We start from the raw sequence: 9034 nt of genomic DNA, 5'->3' as shown, positions 1-9034 counted from the left end.
CTATCCATACAGATCTTGCCAGTAATTTCAGAAAATATTACACAGATAGAGACATAAATATAGTAGCAGGCACAAATAGAAATAGTTGGAAACTTCCGCTGGGGATGGAACATAACCAAAGGAGGTCTTGGAAGGATTGGCTACACCTTGCCTTTCCTAGAGGTTTATACCAAATGGAGAAGACACTGATATTTCTGAGAAGACTCCATGAGACTCCACCTCTGTAAGTTGCTGGGGAGAAGTGGTGGATCGTTGTCCCCCGAGCCATGAGCACTCCCTTCCAGCTCACCCCTCACTTGGGGACAATGGCTTGTGCAGAGCTCCTAGAAGGACAAAGGGCTGAGACCACATTTTGCCACTCAGATATCTCACTGGCAAATTTTAGGGTGTGACTATAGCATAGACTTCACTCTGAATATGGTTCGTTTATTCTTCTAAAATTAACTGCCTGCAAGAAAGTCACAGAAAACAGAAACATGTCAGCAACAGTACAGTACAGTATCTTCAACTTTTGCTATTATTAAACAGTGATAAAAGATGTTATACTCCGCAAAGAGCTTCAGGTTTGAGCTCTAAGACCCATTGCACCCTTCTCAGTGAAACATTGCATCAATAAATGATCTCCTGGCAGACATTTTTGTTTGGCTGGGAAAGATGCTATACTGCACGAAGCAGGCTGGTCACTGCAGCAGAGTAAAAAGCTCCCGCACCAGCTCCTTCTTGGACTGGGTCATTAGCTGCAAGCAGCTATTCTAATTAAAGTCTGCCAACATGTAACTCTTAGTGGAGCAAGACCATCCTGACAGCAAGCTTTAACAGAGACATTTTAAAGATCCCAGAAATCATTTACTCAGAAGAGAGGCAATTTAATTAGTAATTTGAAAGATGCTTTAGAAAAACTTTTTTATGAACCAAACTCAGTATGCTGGACATCCAGACAAGAGTGAAATTTAATTTCTGCCTCTCTTGGAGAACAGTATGTTGAGTTCAAAGATGATCTAGCTGTAGCAAACTGGAGCAGTATTAAGAATGAGTTTATCTAGGTACAGAGGTGACTTTTCAGGATTCTGAAGCTAAGTAATGAATTTGCCACAAGTATAAAGTATATTTTTCGTGCAGCATAAATTGTTCCATGTTAATTAGAATTCACTAATAGCTAAGAACTGGTCAACTCATATTTCCTGGTGGAAACTGTTTAGTGGTGCATTAGGAGAAAGGTGATTCATTTCAACAAGCCAATAAAGCCTGCAGGGAAAAAAAAAAAAGTTGTATTTTTTGGAAAAATTTGGAAATACCTTTGAAACACTAACCTTACTAAAACTCACAGGTCTAGGCAAAGTTGGTGGGGGACAATCCCTTAATTTAACGGGGACCACATCATTTGTCCTTGAGCACCTAGGACATATTTTTTATTGATCTTCTATTGGTTTCAGCTGAACCGTAGGTCTAGGGATAAATCCTGGACTCCAAAAGGGAATGATATGTGGAATGCCTGAACATGAGAAACTTCTTAAAACTACCTTGGTACTAAAGGACTGGGAGGTGTCTAGTGCTACAACTTCGTTTTTTTTTTAATTTGCTTGAAGGAGGAGATGGGAATTGCATATCAGGATATCAATATCCATTGGAGAAAAGTGACAGAATCTATTCTAAAGAGTAACTGGTGGACAGATGTGTAAGCATGTTATAATGACACATGATATGTACATAGATTTTGATGATATAATGATATTAAAAATGCAGACTTTGCTGAAGAAGTCACATACAATGTGGACAAGAAAATCTGTCTCATATATTCTACCTAGGCTTAGGTCAAACACCACTCAGTTGGTACTCTCATGAAAGGCCCTTTCAGAGTCCTAGAAGACATGGGAAAGAACTGTGAAATGGAAATGGAAATGGATATGGAAATGGAAATGGAAATGGAAATGGAAATGGAAATGGAAATGGAAATGGAGTGGGGAACGAAATAGAAGTCATCCTTATGTCACTGTATAGATCCATTATGTTTCTGAATCTTCAACAGTGGGTAAGAAAAACAGAAAGGATATAGTAGAAAAGCTACAAAGAAAGGTAATAAGGATGACCAAAGACATAAAATGGTTTCTTACAGGGACCAGACAAGTCATAAAATGCAACAAAGAAGCTAATTATCAACTGCAAGATATAATAAAGCATTGAAGACCTCCTGAGAACTCTGGCTAGTCTCAGGTCTCTTACTTCATTTTCCAATCGAGGGAGTGCATTTCCATTGGATTATTTTAGAAAGACAACAACATTTAAGATAGGTATTTTGATTCCCCACAGTAAGACCTCAGCCAGCCAACCAAAACATTTCCTGTCTCTACAATTGATTTGGGAACTTCATCAAGGCCCTCGAGTTAGCACTTATCACCTCATTGTCTGAATTCTTGCAATCTAATAACTGTAACTGAAAAAATATTTTAAAATGAGCAATTTATTTTAGATTTTGCTTTTACTGTACTCACAGAAGGCTCTCAGGCTATGGTCTTTTTCTAGATTTATTTGTTATCCAAAATTGTTTGATTACCTTTCTGTAATTGCTTGAAAAGAGAAAATAATAGATTCAAAATCTCTGCTGCATTGGATAGTGGGCTGACTAACAATAATTTCCAAAATTATTGTACACTTGAATGGATTCACATGAGTACACAAAAGTACATATGTGAATGCCTGTAGAAATCACACCCAACCAAAAGTGCAAGTCAAAGACACGATTTATGGCATGGAAAGAGAAGAGTACAGCACAGGAGTTTTTGCCAAGGATCAACATTTAGTTGCCTGTCCAAGATGTTTCTCAAAGTCTGTGCAAAACTGGAGCTTATGTCAGGTTGCATAAATCACCTCCAGAAAACCCTGAGTGGTGTGAAAATCTTTAGGTTTAAGATATTGAGCCAATTTTGTCAGCTTTTTTCTGACACTTGTTAATGACTATAAAGAGAATTTTGACTTTCTTTTCTTTCAAGCACACTCTGCCTCCTTCCCTATGCCCTGTCCCTTTCCCCCCACTTTTATTATTTCATGTAACGTATCACCCTCTTTGTCACTGGCCTTGTTAAAGCCCTAGAGAGGGAAAAAATCCTCTCATAAGTTGTGAAGCTAGGAGAGGTTTAATTCTACCTAACACCCCTACTCCAAACCTTAGCTTCATTCAATGGTTTTCCACCTCACCAGTGGAAAGCCCCTGGGGCTGACCACAAAGGAAACTGTTCTTCTGCAAGTAACAGGTGACAAGCAGCGGCTAACCTTCGTAAATGAATTCTGGCTGTCTTCACCAGTTCTACTTACTGAGTTGGGGGACAGTGAGCATTTTAAGCACAGCAAAGAAAATCAGAGGTTTAAAAATACTTCATTCTTAAAGTTTAAGGCTTTTAATTCAATCAAAACCTGTAGGATGAAAGAGAGGCAAGTAGAGAGGTTGGAAGAGTTAAATGAAGGATACACATAAGAACAGTTATTTAATAAGGCCAGTCCCTTGCCATGGGTTGAGGCTGCAGTATTAGGAAAAGACGTGATCTGATCCATCCTATAATGGTTGGACTTGACGATCCTAATAGGGAGCACATTTTTTTTATAGATTTCCAAACAGAAAGGTTCTAAATTTTCATTTAAAGAAAAACCAACAGTTTTTGTTTTGGAATATTCTAAAATATACTTTCTAGGTTTTAGAAAGTGAACTTTCTCCCAACTAAAAATATTTGATGAGTCAGATCAATTTATTGGTGAAGAAAAAATATTTCTTTTATTTAATTTAGCTAATGAAAACATAACTTCAGGAGCAAGTAATTCTTCAGTCAGGGCAGAGAAGAGAAAACTCAGTTATTTTCACTTGTTTGGCTGCTTGCCTTTTAGGAACACTCTTTTTCTGTATTCATTCTTATATATCTATGCTGTAGACAGCATGTTTACAAAGCAGTCTGATTATTTTCTTCCTTCCAATTAACCCCTGTGCCACAGAAGTTTCCAGTAATCTTTTTTCACATTCTCATTTAATCTTCAGCTCACTCCCCACTGATTTGCTCTTTTGCCTCATCATTACAGTGCCTTCTGCAGCATGTCTTCTCTTAGTGGTCAATGCATCTGCAAAAGCAATTTCCTTCACTTTTCTGGGCACATTTTTGCAATGGCCTCTCTGCCTTCTCTTTCACCTTCTTCTGGGCTGAGGGGTCTCCCTCCCAGAGTCCAAGGGGCTGAGATGGCCCACAGCTTCTTTCCTCCATCAATATGGATCCTTTCCATAGCTCTCGTACTTTCATCAGTGCAACTCTCTGGAGATACCTGCTAGTTTGTATCTGTCACTGGATGGGTGTCTTCCACCTGCCTCTGAACAGTGAGCAGGGGGCTTCTGCTCTTGTCCCAGTGAGAGCCTTCAAGATGTGGGGCAGCAGTGTGACGGGAGGCTTCACAAGGGACTTATTATAGATGCACAATTTGGTGCCATGTACTCTCTAAGGACAATAAAGAAATGTGGGCAGGCTTTCCAAGGAGATAGGATGAGCCGAGGAGTGCCAGCGTGTCAGTGCAAGAACATGAGGGTTCTGTTCATAAAGTTTTATAGTGATATGGAGTTGTAAATTCCAACAACGAATCTGAACTGTCCTGGTTTGAGGTAAAACAGAACCAATTTTGGTCAGTAACTTCGCTTCTTAGCTGGGCCTCTCTAACAACTGAAATTAACAGCACATTGTGCAGACAATGTTCACTCTCTCAGGGTGATAAGACCTATGTTTATAGCTGATGTGTGATTGCAGGACAGAAATTTTGGGTAATGTCACATTGACATGCTGTACTATACAATACTTAACTTTTTACCCCTATGTCTCCAAAATACTTTTAGTACAAACTAAGACTGTAATAAGACTATATTTAAGTGAACTTTGTAATTTAATAGCATATGTAGAAAGCTTCATAATGTCTGCCTGCGATCCCGATCCTGAATGCAGATCCGGAATCCAGTTCCCGTCCGTCACTGAGTCCAGCCTGGGACTGCCCCAGTGCCAGCCGGTGTCGTGATTGTCATCTCGGGAGCTTGATACGGTTTTGTATATATTTCATTTTTTTTATTTATTTTATTTTATTATTAATATTTCATTAAAGTAGTTTAGTTCCTTCTAAACTCGTAAGTCTCTTTTTCCTCCTCTGCCTCTCTCTCTGAAGAGGGGTAGAGGAGAGCATCTGTCGGTCCCATCTGGGGTCCTCCAGGTCCCCAGTAGCCGATTTGGCCTAAACCACGACATGAACATACATAATATTGTGTGAAACATACTCTATTGAGATTTCCACAGTGATCTGCTGCTGTTACTTTTTCCAAGTGGAACAGCATCAAGAGGTCAAGTCTCAAGTTCTCCAGGTCATGCCATATACTAAATCTTTGGCAAAATCAGGGAAGTTTAACATAACAATCCTTTGGTTATTAACAAGGCTCTGGCACAGCACATGAGGAAAACTGCATTAAGAAGGAACGGTGCATGGGGGGTTCTGGGCATCGCAGTAGGGAGCAATGGTTGACTTGCGCAGCACTGCTACACGTGTCACAGCTGTCGGGACAAAGCTATATGTGGACAGTGACTACACAAACATGAAGCAACACGGGATGGGCAGACATACTCCATTTACAAGAGCAAAGCAAAGAGTCACCTTATGAAAACAAAAAAAGCATCGTCTTGTAAATAGAATGAATAACCCAGGAAAAATGCTGAGGTAAAGCACTAATGTGGTTAATAATTCCTACGGTTCTTACAGTGAACAAGAGCACTGCCGATCTCAGTTACTGATTAAAAAAATGTCATAGAAAATATTTTTCTGATCAAAAGTCTGGCAAATTGTATCTGACAACACTGGCTATTTCCCTTCTATTTTTATTCTTAATCTCTCTCTGTTCTTTCAGTTACGCAAGGAGCAACATCGTCACACTCTGCTCTGCAGAACACTGGGCTCTTAAAAGTGCAACCCCATGCACCATTTTAATTTCTGACACTGGATTTAGCGATGCAGTTGTGCTTTACCAGAGCTGAAAAGAAAAAAACAAGTTCAGTGGTGATTAAGAACCACATTATGTTGTGAAAGTTGCCAAAATTTTTACGTTAACAAACCCTAACAGAATCCTTTGCTTCCTATTTATTTTTCTTTCAGAATGTGTAGTTTAATGCAAAGTGCTTCTATCTTACTGATTTCGGAATCTCATCTCACTGTTTACATTTAGATCACCGGTAACATGAAAGCAGGACTGGTGAAAAAAGGGAAGGGAACGGAGGAGCTGGGGGTAGGGAAATCAAGGCTTAAGTCCAGTCTGAGCTATTTGTGAATTACTTTCACAGACATTTCAATATAAAACTCTTACTGACTTACAGACAAGTATCAGCATTTCTTTAGCTGGTGCAGTACTTTAATTTTATATCTCTTCAACTACCTCACAGCATTATGATATGTCTGTAATAAAAGTAAAATCTTTAATATCCTTATCCGCCTGCAAGAGCAGTATAATGTCCTAGTGCCTTCACAGTGCTCAAAAATAAAACACTATCTTTTTCCTGCTCGTTAAAGCAGCGCTAATAAAGAATGGGTGCTGTTTAGCAATATCACCTGCTGGTTACCACGCACAAGTGATATTATTTCTCTGCAAGATGTCTGCCATGCTCACAAGAATGTTACTTATGTGTAAAATGGCTGACAAAGGCAGTAGGCTCAGAAGTGGCATTTGCTGCCTTGGAGCACATTTTGCAGAATACGCATGCTGAGAAATGCTTCCTACATTTCCAACTTCCATAATTCTGGGCTGAGCGGGAGGTTTATCTCTCCTTAAAATGAGAAATGTGTCACTGACTGAGACATTTGCCTTTGTTCCTTTAAACATTGAATTAAGGTCATGATCTTAAAAAAGGTATTAATAAAGTAACTACATAATAGAGATGAGAGCTTAAATAATGCAGTGACTTTAAAGCTGGAAATCAGTTTTGCACTCAGCACTAGCAGCCACAGATTCAATGGGGAAAAAAAGGTATGAAAGTTAAAGGAAATCTTCAGAGCGTGTAACTTCAATTGTAACATTAAAGGGAGACGGAGCAGGCAACACTACAGAGAGTGAGAGCTTAGCTCTTCCTCCTTTGTCTCTATCCTCTGCATCCTTCTGGTGTTAAATAACCCTCAGTTTGGTGGATGTAATATATTGGAGTTAAAAAGGTCAGTTTAGCTTTAAACCCTACAGCAGATATCGTATGAAATGATCTGGTGGGAGTGTGCCACCGTGCACACAGATGCGAAAAGGGATCTGGACCATTATTTAGCTCATGGTGAAAAGTGTAGCTACTTACATAAGAAGCAACTCTTTAGAACCACAAAAAAAAAAAAACAACACCAAAAACCACCAAAATCCAAAAAAACCCAACAAACCTGAAATAAGTGTGCTGGGGTTCAGACATCTGAGGGAATGGCATATAAAACGAAACATGAACAGGAATTTTAAAAGAACAGCATTAATTAATTTGGTAAGAGACATTTTCTAGTCTCAGACCATCAAACGGACTTCATTTTGTGCCTGTGCTTCAAATTACCTGAGAGACTTATCTCCTGAAGACAGACCTAATCGTAACAAATGGCAAAAGCTCTTGGGGTTTCAAAAGCCGATATGCGAAGATGGCTGGTATTCAAATGTTAGCCGCTACCCGAGTGTACTGCGCAGGGCTTTCACAACACAAATTAACCCATTTACTGCGTTTTAGATAATCAAAGTAGCATGTTTTGCCTTTTATACAATTTCACATACTTACTTAAGCCCTGCCTTAAAATCTACCAACGGATTAAAAATTAGTCACTCAGGGTGTCACTAAGATTTCTGAGAACTACACTTTCCTCTCGCCTTTTCTCCCTATCAGCAAATGTAACTTAGTTATTACCTTTTAAGAATTTTCCAAGTTGGACGAAACTCTGAAATAATGCGCAACTCTCATAATAGGATTAGATATGCAGTAGTATCTGCTCTGGAAAGATTTCTTAAATGAGACATGTCCAGTCTTCTGTGTGTCTCCACCATGGTCTGAAGCTTGCTCTTCTACTTTTCAAGGAGAAGCAGACTTGTACTAAGTGTAAATGTAAATGTTTAGGAAAGAACAAAAAAGCCTGCTTGTAATTAATTAGCTGACACTGAAAACTTGTTTTCAATGTAGAGCTATTTGCCAAGCTTGCAACATAAAACTGGGGAGACGTACTTGTTAAATGTACTAACAACTTTAGAAAAGCCTGTGAAAACAAGTAAACAAATAAACAAACCTGTGTTCAGCCACCAAAAGTTATATACTTTGGGTACTAGTTTGGACTACTTAGTGCCAGCCTTTTTGCAGAGCCAGAGGTTTTATATTCAAGTCCCAGATTCTGAACAATGGTTCCTGTCCAAAACAGGTGAGGTAGCAATGCATCCCACCTTAGTGAGAGAGAGCAATGCATCCCAACTAGTGAGAGAGCAGTGGGGATGCATGGAGCTCTGCCTAGGGAGGCGTCACAAGCCACTGAGATGTCATGGCTTGCGGTTAGAGAAAAGGTCAGCATGGGCAACCTTATGGTGGGACCAAGCTACTACTACAGACCACCTCACCAGGAAGAAGTAAATGATGTCTTCTTCAGACAACTGGAAGAAGCCACGTTTTGGCAGATCTTCGTCTTCATGGGTGACCTGAACCGCCTCAATGTCTGTGGGAAGAGAAATAGAGCATGGAACAAGCAATCCGGGAAGTGGTGGAGTTCAAGATCATGACAGTAAGGAAGAGGGCAAAAATTAGGATTTACCCTCACTGGAAGAGGATCAAGTTTGGGAATATATAAACAAACTGGACAGATACAAATTCATGGTGTGTGACAGGATGTGCACACAAGTGTATTTTGAGACAAGATTTGATCATCTTTGAAAGATTATGGTGATCAGGGAGGTTCCTAAGGACTGGGAGAAAGCAAATATCACTCCTGTCTCCAGGAAGAAAAAACAAGAAGAGAGGAAGGAAGTTGAACAGTTGGGCTCAGGAGG

This window comes from Charadrius vociferus, unplaced genomic scaffold (genome assembly GCF_000708025.1).
Source record: "Charadrius vociferus isolate BGI_N301 unplaced genomic scaffold, ASM70802v2 scaffold231, whole genome shotgun sequence".
In the NCBI taxonomy this organism is placed as follows: domain Eukaryota; kingdom Metazoa; phylum Chordata; class Aves; order Charadriiformes; family Charadriidae; genus Charadrius; species Charadrius vociferus.
The sequence above is the reverse complement of the archived record's forward strand: the minus strand, read 5'-3'. Positions refer to the sequence as shown.